This window comes from Phodopus roborovskii, unplaced genomic scaffold (assembly GCF_943737965.1).
Source record: "Phodopus roborovskii unplaced genomic scaffold, PHOROB, whole genome shotgun sequence".
Classification (NCBI taxonomy): Eukaryota; Metazoa; Chordata; class Mammalia; order Rodentia; family Cricetidae; genus Phodopus; species Phodopus roborovskii.
Genome location: NW_026125281.1, coordinates 12,531,194 through 12,541,430, shown reverse-complemented (window position 1 = coordinate 12,541,430; position 10,237 = coordinate 12,531,194). Strand labels below are relative to the sequence as shown.

The 10,237-nt window shown below is 41.8% G+C and overlaps 1 protein-coding gene across 1 annotated transcript in view; it reads left to right on the top strand.

The window, feature by feature from the left end:
- The first annotated feature begins 395 nt into the window (after window positions 1-395).
- Window positions 396-10,237, top strand: part of Clvs1 (clavesin 1) — a 176,785-nt gene continuing 166,943 nt past the window's right edge. Inside the window, exon 1 of the mRNA XM_051197367.1 lies at window positions 396-586. The gene's annotated coding sequence lies outside the window, so the exon portion shown is untranslated. The remainder of the gene's footprint in view (window positions 587-10,237) is intronic.

Sequence of the window (10,237 nt, the reverse complement as noted above, 5' to 3'; positions counted from 1 at the left end):
TAGCAAACTACCTGTCTTTTAGTTATTTGGCAAGTGTTTTAATTTTCATTGGAAGATTTAACTTATGTATATTTATTTTAACAAGATAGTGCCTTAATTTAAGCTTTTTCCTAAGCCCGTTTTCTGAATGTCGTTTGCTACTAAAATAATGACCCTCCCCATAGGAATATGATGCTCTGTCGTCTGTCAGATTTTACATATACAGGACCTGGTCTATTTATGAACTTGAAATAAATTGTCTAAAAGATTCTTCTCTAAATGTGGGGAGTGATAGTTTTCTATACTTTTGTCCTAGGTGTTAACAAATTACAACAATTCTTAGTATTGTATTGCTGGAATGGGTGAGAACAACCTGCGGAGGCATTTAGGACCCAGGGGAAAGCCAGGCTTGGTATAGAAGGACAGAGTCTCTGGCGCACACGCCTCCTACCCAAATCACAGCCCGGTGCAGCCCGGCTCTCATTCACAGCTTTCTAGAGAAATCTGAGCTCCAACTGCCAGGATAGGGGATCTCACCCACCCAGTTCAGCCGCGAGGACACCTGCAGGAACACATTCTCAAAGCAAGCCTGGGCGGCGGTGTGAAGGTATTTGTTGCCTTTTTCTTCCTTCTGTGTTCTCAGCGCCTCCCAGCCTGTCCCCGCTCTAGCGGTGCCATGGCTGCGGCGTTTCAGCACTTGGGCGCGTGGACAGCTCCCATCTGCAATCCCACTGCGCTCCAGCTCCATCCCTTCCGCACCCCACTTTCTGCCACCTCCGCGGTCCTTCCTCCTGCCACGCTCCCCAGCCTGCGCTCCCCAGCCATCAGCACCCTAGCTCCACCATCGGCGTCATCATCTCCACCATCACCGGCGCGGTAACTACAGTCCACGCAACTGTGTCTGGTCACTTAGACAAAGCCTGAGGTCCACAAGGTAGAAAGGAAAGAGCTCAAGTTCACAGGCATAGAAGGGAAAGTTCAGGTGGAGAGACCCCTGAAAACAAAGAGAGACGCCTGCTTGAGAGAAAGGGAAAGTGGAGGCAGCAGGCAGAGACCCCAGAAAGGGGACAGATGGGGACTTGCCAGACACCAGCAGTTAGCCAGCTGCCTTTCAGCAGACTAGAGACTGTTTAGTTCAGGGAATTAACATGGCCTGAGGCATAGTGTGATTCCAGGAAGAAATGTTAGCTCAGCCCCGATATTCTGGTTTTCCAATGGAGAGTCAGCAGGAAGCAGTGTGGGGGTGATGGGTGACTCACAGCACCCACATGGATGTTTTCTTCCTAAGCATTTACTGTAGAAACTCTGGAATTAAGTTTTTTTTAAGGTTCTACAAAATGAAAACCCCAAGGTTAACTCTGTGGCCAAAATGAAAAATTAAAATGGTGATAGTGAGAACGTAAAAAATAAGCCTTTCACCAGGAAATTCTATTTACTAAAAACGTTTCTTCTTGAATACTTATTTCAATTTCCCAATCTTAAACCTCTCTTGGAAAGAGAACAGACATATCCCTTGCCCAAACGGCCAAAGTGGTAATGATATTCTGAGCAGATGGCCTGGCTTTGTTCATCACTAGTCAAGGACTGGCTCAGATTTGGGAGGAGAGGTTTTCGTGTGCTTTTTCAGTAATCAGGCAATAACACCATTTTTCCTAGAATAGTAAAGGGTAATAGAGTGCAGAAATTGAAAAGGCATTTTATGTAACTGTGGGTTTGCCTGGCTCTGTTTTACAGTGCTATCGTCTTCTATCAAAGCCAATGGGGAGTGGGAACACCTTTCAAACAGCTCATTAATTTGGACCTGATGGCCCAGTCCTAGGTCACGGCACCTCTTTGATTTAACCAGGATCATTTGCTTTGTAAGAGCTAACCAACAACAGCAAACAAGTGCTTGCACCTGTCATGGATGTGTTGAAAGGGACTCTTAGATTCTATTGTACTGAACTGCAAAGTATTATAGTTTCTTTTGTTGCTGTTGTTGTTTTTGCAAGTTGTTGTTTTTTGTAAAACTGGCATCTTAATTTATGCGTGTTGTACCTAAGTAGAGATGTTGTCAGGTCGCTGGTCACTTGGTTCATTTAATCTGCCTCTTGGAAAAGGGACAGTGAAGCAAGTTCTGTTCTTGCTCATCTTTAGAGGCACCACCCAAAGTAAAGAGACTCACAGACGGATATGTCCTGGAAGAAGCTTTGTGCAAAAATTCATGCTCAACTATCTTCAGAATGAGGAATAGTAGCATCATGTAGAGTTTGCTTACTGTTACTAATTTCATAAAGTTAAAAGCACAGCTCTAAATTTTACTCGTTTTTAAGCTCAAACCAAGAAAATCAGTGAATATATTTGGTAAAATATATCACCTACTACTGTCTTCAGATTGATAATATTCACAACAAACAAGAGCTCTCAAGTCTCTGGGAAAAAGACGTCTTAAAATACCCTTATCTATGTGCAAAGAATGGTCCAGACCAGGGGGCTGAAAGCTATGCACATGTTGCCAATTTGAGCTGCTTCACCAGAAACACAGGCCCGGGATGCAAATCCTCCAGAGCCACTGTCTGCTGGTGCTTAATACAGTTCCCTAAGGCTGGTGAGATTGCAGAACAGTGCTGCCTCAGGGAGATTTGCAGGCACCTGTCTCTAAAGCAATGCTTCTTCTCCCTCTCTGAAATATTATGCTGAGCTCGTTAATTTTTATTTTGTGATACTGTTGAGGCTTCCACACTTATTATTTTAGTTAGGGTTGTTTATCTTTCGTAATGCTAATAACAAAACCTCCTCATTTAAAAACTAATTTAAAGGTGAACAGGAATATGTTTTTTATTTTCAGCACAGTGCCCTTTCTGTAGACAAACTTACAGAACGGGAAAGGAACAGAATTTTAGAATCTGTGTGCACAGCTGGAAGGCTCACTCCCTAAAAGATGATATCTTGAACTGGTTATGTCTGCTTACATCTTTTGGCTCGACAAGAGAGACACCCTATCATCTCTGAGACATCTGCCCCTGACTTCAACAACTCCCTTGTTGCAAAGCTATCCTTCTTAAGTGGACTCTGGCTGGCTTTGATCTTTCCTGCTGTTGTGACACTGTGACTTGGACAGAGGAGGCAAAGCAGCATGGAGGGGGGGTGATACAAAGCTTGTATATAGGTAGGAACTCAGAAACACCCCCAGGGTTGTCAAGAGAGCTGGCCCATCCTTCCTTTTGCACCCTCTCCCAAATAGTTATTGTTGTGATCGTTATCACTCATATCCAGATTTCACTGGAATGAAGCCTCACAAGAAGGCGCACAGTGTCAATGACCACAAGTCTGCAACCCTCATCAGCCCGAGTGCTGTATCTCTCTAGAGAATCCAAGTTATACTTAGCTTAAAGGAAGTTCATGTTCTGTCTGGCTAAACCAACTGGCCAGACACTGTCTGCCCCAAATTGAACCCTTATGTGTTCAGACATGAGTTCATTATTTCCCACCTCCTCTGAGTTTTCTCCATCAGGCTGTCCTGTGCTGTTTTCTGTCTATGGACTTGGTCTATGTCAGGAAATATTATGGAAAGTGCTCTTAGTGATAGCCTAATTTCCTGGGAGCTTTTGTTTAACTTGAATTCTGAGCTAGGAAGAATTTCCCTACATGTGTTGGGATGGATATACTCTGACTTGGGCACTCACAGCCTAACCTTTGATTTTTAGATATGGCATAGATGTCTGGCTATCCCTTTCCAATTTTTGTTCCTTCTGGATTGAGATTCCATTGTTGCTCAGATGTACTGTGTAAACTTCCAGACCTTTATGTGTGTCACATGTCTAGGCCACTTGGTGCTCTGTATTTTATTGTTTTAGGGGACACAAGGACAAAGTTGTGGGCCAAGAGATGATGGAGGGGCTCACGTTACAAGCTATACAAGCAAACTTCTCAAAACAGAGTCGCTTGGCATTTCCCCCATACTTTCTTTTTCTTTCATTCGCTTTCTTTCTCGCTCTCTTTTTCTTTCCCTCCCTCTCCTTCCCCAATCCTCTTTCTTCTCTTCCCTTTTGCCTTCCTTCTGAGGAGAGATCTCTCTTCTCCGTCCTTAGATGCTATGTAGTGTGCAAGCGTGTGTGGGTGTAATTCATAGGGTGACACAGTAAGCTGCCATGGGTGCAGCTGCGCATGGGAATGGATGCCCTAGTGATGTGCTTAGTTAGCCTTCTACTAACAACGTGGTACTTTTGAAAACACAGACATTTTGAGATTTGCCTTGGAGCAGGCCTTTCGCCTCAGCCCTTTGGGATCATTGCTTCTCAAGTCTGATTTTATCGCTTAGTCAGTGAGTCAGAAGTGCATCTCTGTGGTCCCTGTTTCCAATAACCTGTGAAATTCTGAGGCTGCTACTGATTAATAGGCCACTTTGGGTGAAAAATCTCGATTGATACATAGTAGTTAGGCATATTTTGGGGACACAGTGTAATCTTTAGATGGCTGTATATAACGTGCATGTCAAATCAGGTTAATTGTCAGTTCTTTGTATGGAGAACCTTCCTACGCTTCTGCTGGCTTTAAGATATAAGTCACTGTAAGCTATAATTGTCCCACCGGTCTCTGGAACCCTGAAGCTTGTTGCTCTAATCTAACAATAGTCTCACTTCTCCCCCTCACCCATCCCTCCTCCCCTTTCCAGACTCAATTATTATTCTCTTTTATCAAATCAATGTTTTTGTCCCTTATAAGCGAGGGACAGCGCTTGTTTTTCTGTGCACTGGCTTATTTCACTTAACGTCATGAATGGTGTTCTCTTGAAGACGGACAGACAACAGTTACCCTCTTGTTTAAATTTTGTACCTCCAGGTGTAATTAGTTATCAAGCTTCTTTGAAACAAAATCCAAGCCATTCTACTTTCTGAAGTCGTGAGAGCTCAAAAGTCACATGTTCAGTTGAGGGCAAGTTGAAGGAGTTCTTCTTTCCTCGTACCTGACCCCAAAGCAACCTTTTCCATTCCACTTTTGTCTGGGAGTTTTCTCCATTCTGATCCTTGCTACAGGCATTATTGTCCCAACCATATCCACAAGAAGAGTCCCAGTTACATAGATGTCCCGAAAAATAAAGTGAGAAGGAGAATTTGGGGAGCCCCATCTTTCTTATATCTCCAGATTAATTTTTATCAAATAATAGAGTTAATTTTGGGGAAAATACATTCTTCTTTTGAGGATCAAATAGTCAAGCATTTCCCATTCTATCTTTCACTCCCAATGATATGCCTACCAAATCTGATCTGCTTTGGGCATATGAGTGCCAACTGCTTGCAGTCCTAAGGCAGAGAGACATCCTATGAAGACATTTCAGTCTAATTTCCCACATCTTTATCACCTCCTCCCCATGCACTCTCTTTTCATAGATACCCTGGTGAGAAAGAGTTACTCTAGCGAAAACTTTCCAGCCTAACCCAGCAGAGAGGCAGAAGGGCACTCTGCTATTCTCCTGCTTGTCTAGCCCCTTTCTTTCATTGTCACACAGCCATCTAAAATTATAAACGATGACAGAATGTTGTTCTAGATCACAGGAGTCAGCTCTCTGCCAAATAGCTTCACTGTACCTGAGGCCTGGCCTATCCTCACTTCAATCTGGCATCTATTTTGGGTAAGAAGTTCTCCTTGTCTCCACATTGATGGAACTCATCGCAATTTACTTTTAACCTTTCTCAAGAGCAGGGGCAAGTGGAAGCACATGACAGAGTGTTTGGCTGCTATTTTAAAAGGATCCAAGGGAGTCGACACAATGAATATTTATGGGACGGGAGAAAGCCCTGGGTTAGGGCTGAGCTAAAGGTGATGGAATGTTGACAGTGAGCCAGGCCTAAATCCTGATCACACTACACTTTCTGATAATTAAAGGTCTCCTGTCCATCTTTCCAGACTTGTCTCTCTGCCCCTGGAACTGAGAGGTTCTATCTGCAAGTTGGCTAATGTTTGATGAAAGTCAACGCAGACAGCAACACGTTGTTTCTAACAGGGCTTCGGCCTCTTTGTCTTTGCAAAGGAGGAAGTTGTGCAGGCCACAACAACCCTCTGAAAACCCAACAACTGCAAAGAGCCTTTCAAAGAATGACATATTCTGAATGTGCAATTAACAAGCGCTGAGGTGTGGGTCCCACTAGCAGTAAGGGAACATGCTAGTGCTCAGAGAACACCTCAGAAAGAGCCACCCAGAAGAAGAAACACTGTCAGTGTGATTGCAAACATTGGTCTAGATGTTCCAGTAACATGTACTTTCATTTCATTTGGTATAGAAATTCCTTTTGAGCTGGGTGTGGCACACAGCTGTAATACCAACACTCAAGAGGCTGAAGCCAGAGGATTGTAAACCAGAAGCCGGTTAGAGCTATGTAGAAAGACTTGTAAAAACAAAAATAATAACAACAAAAACAAAAACAAAACCCAATAAATAATTAAAAGATAAAACAAAGCAAATAAATTAAAACTCTCTTTAGCATTTCTAGGTGAATGTGTGTGTGTGTGTGTGTGTGTGTGTGTGTGTGTGTGTGTGTGTGTGTAGTTTAAATATTTACAATGAGGTTTTAGAGAACACATGTTTAAAATTTGTAAAAATCTTCATTTGTGCTAATGGATGGATGTACTTGATTAGACTTTTGTCTAGGTAGTGCTTACCATAAAGATTCATTTTCACCCTTTGATAAAAGAAAAGAGCTCACAAAATAAACATGAGTTTTTCATTTTATATTTATATTAATATTTATGTGAAATTCACACAGCAGTCACACTGACCTGGAGTTTTATTTAATAGTGATTTATGTTCATATATCTCAAACAATATTAAAGTCTCTTAGGGTTTTGTTATTGTTGAGACAAGATCTAATTTTGTATTCCACACTGGCCTAAAATTCATAACCCTTTTGCCTTAGCCTTTTGAATCTTGTGATTATAAATTTAGCCACTATGCCTAGTGAGCTTTATAGACATTATCTTTCTGATCATGACAACAATACTCCCTCTCCAATTTTAGTGCTTGATGTAAGTGAGAGAGTGAGTGAGTGAGTTAGGGTACTGTTGACAAGAGTTTGTTGTTAAAGATGCACCTCTTCATAGACGACATGTAGCCATGAACAAATATGGTGAGGTAATTGGAGGTATGAAGGCTTTTCCTTTTTAACCGTATTTTGGTCTAAGCTCTCAATCTCTCCATTTCACCTAATAACTAACAATCTAACTTTAAAAACCGGCTGGAAATTAGATAATACAATGTTAAAGCCCTTGGCACCTAACTAGCACCCACAGATATTTGTCTCTTTCACAATGCCACTGCTAGCTCATTACTTGACTTTAAGCCAGCTCGGCAGCTAGTATGCATCTCATACTTTTTTATTTATCTGGAGACAACATAATTATGACATTAACAAGAATATCACACCCAATGGAAGAGCTCTTTTTATTTCATAAGCGCCTTCACTTGTCTTATTCCACATGATTTTGATTTACATTTCTCAGGAAATTATCTTTCTTCTACACATGGAAGGATCATTGTAACAAAGCAAAAGATAATTGATATAAAATGCTTGAAATGGTCTATATTTTTGGAGAGGACATTGCTACAATTGTTCTGATTCCCCCACCCAGTTATTGAAAATGTAGGCTTTTGAAGATGATAATAAAATAGATGAGAATAATAGGTGATAAAAGAGCTGACATCGATTATGCTTGAAAAGCTATACTTCTTTGAAGGACTTTTTATTACTCTTCGTAAAGATAAAAAGTGGTGTACATTTACACTTCCTTAAGACTGAATTGTGTATTATGTACATAGATGTATTTATTGTATTTTTTGAGTTAAGTGAATAGTTGGAATCCATGGATGTCAAGAATTTAAACAACAAACAGTAGAGACTCAGATTTCTAGTTTATTACAAAAATGAATGGATTGTAAGTACAGGTATTCTCCAACTTGGCCTCCCAAGAAATTCTCCTGTTTCAGAATACAAAGCCACGTGTGACCCTCCAGCACCGGGCAGAGCTGTTTTGTGCACCTGCCTAAAGCTCCCTCTCTGGTTGGTGAGCAGACTTTACTGGTGATGCCAAGATTGGCAATCTGTGAGGCCCTAGTCACTCCACGACGTTAAAAGAGGATGAAGGTAGCGGGTACCTATCTGTAAGGTGCAACACTAGACTGTCTAAGAAAGCCTGGCAACCCAGAGACAGATTGGGGTTCATAGCAGCCTTGGTATGGAGGAGGAATGAGGGATGCCATACAGATGTTAAATAGCAAATATGCAGACCTCTGCTCCACAGCAGAGGCAAACGAGCACAAGAATGGAGACCGTAGCAGAGATATTATTTAGACTATCATTCAGCGTCTGTCTCTTGGCAAGTCATTTAATTTCTTTGCATCTCAATTCCTACTCATTTCATATAGTTACTCTAAAAAGCATTGTAGCATATAAAGAGAATAACCGAGTGTCTGGGACATAACAAACAACGTGATAATAAATAAAGCTATTATAGCTATTATCATTATTGTGAATACCATCAGGAAAAGAAACCATTCTCACTGATGAGTAGGACATCAAGTCCAATGTAACCTATTTATAGTTTGGAAAAGTCAAGTGAGAACTAAAGCTTGTGGTTGATTGAAAATGCTACATTGTGATAAACATTCTCCACATAGCTTTTCTTGTACCTTAACTAGCATTGATTGGTGTTATTTAAATAGCAGACTGTTCAGGATTCTGGTATGAAGGATTTACCGTTAATGAAATATATATATATTTATGTATGTATGTAGGTATGTATATAATTTTAAGGATGCAATCCGATGACCCTGGCTGGACTGTTCTCACCAGAAGCTTCTGTTGCATGCTAAGCACAGAATAAAGATGTAGATTGGAGCAAATTTATTTCAGATATTATAGTTTGGAGGCATAGCTCTGTATGGAGGCAGGGCATGAAAAATGCAACTTCAATTCCCCCCTTGAACCCATAGTAATTTATCTGGGAAACAACGTTGAGTTCCCTGAACTGTGAGGTAAGTAACTTGCTCCAAAGCAGCTTTAAATCTTCTTCAGGGAACAAGCAGCTGCTATGCTTTGTGCTCTTAGTACTGTGCTCCTTGGCTTGGAACTGTGAACATTACCCAGAATGCTTCAGTGAGACCATGATCGGAAATATAATGTGCCTAGGGGAAATTCCCTGGGGACGCGGGGATTCTGTGGAGGTGAGGGATGGAATTAAAAGTTGGCTACAAGGCTTTATTTAAGGGAAAATAGCCCACTCCAGACACGGGGGATGCACTGATTTGTAAAAACAGTATTATGTCTGCTGTTTTCATTGACGCTTTGTATAACTAGTCCCATCTGTTGCCGTGTGCCCTGGTCTAGGCACTGAAAACAATGTCAGTGGCCACAATGAACTTCTTCGCCCACAGAGCTGACGCTGTTTATGTCACACATACTGAGGATCCACGCCCCCTTTTATAGGAGATTCTGCATAAAGGGGAGGAGTGAACATGGTGTAGTTAAGTGTGTGGGGGCCATTTGATTTCTGATTACTGAGGTTGGGAGGGTTTCCTGGGGAAAGAGACTTTCATACGGAGTTCTGAAGAATGACAGGGGGCTGGAAGCTAACAATGGATGATGATCACAGTGTGTTTCTGTTGTAATGCCGAGGATAATGGGAATACAGGAACTCATAGTTTGCCAGCAAAGGCTGCTGGAGGAAGCCTCTTTCCGATCTAAACACTGGAGTGGTGATGGTCTCAGTTATGCCAGCAATTGTGGAGTTGGGAAGATGGGCAGATCTGAGAGCTTTTTAAAAAGCCTGGTAAAGATAGTGAGGGGAGGGTGAAATAAGAGTTGACTCTCGGATTTCTAGTGTGTCAATCTGCATGGGAGATGATGTCATGCACAAAGAGATGGATCTGGAGGATCAAACTCATGGAGAGAACTATTAGTTCAGTTTTGAACACAATATATTTATAGACTCTGTAGGATATCTGTAGAGGGATTCTCAGTGGGCAACTGAATGACGAACCTGGAGATCAGGAGAAAGTTTGGGACTGAAGCTATTTGCGTGCAGGCAGACAGATGATGGTGCATGATCCTGAAAATTCTGGCATTAGCTTGCACGGTAAAAGGATGAGCTGGAGGCAGGGGTGACCCATGCACATGGACAGAGAAGGAGAGAGGAAGAAGGTGCTCTAAGGAGGAAACAGTCAACATCAAATACAGACCGACGTCACCTAAACTGGAAACTGAAATGGATGCAATAATACCGAATG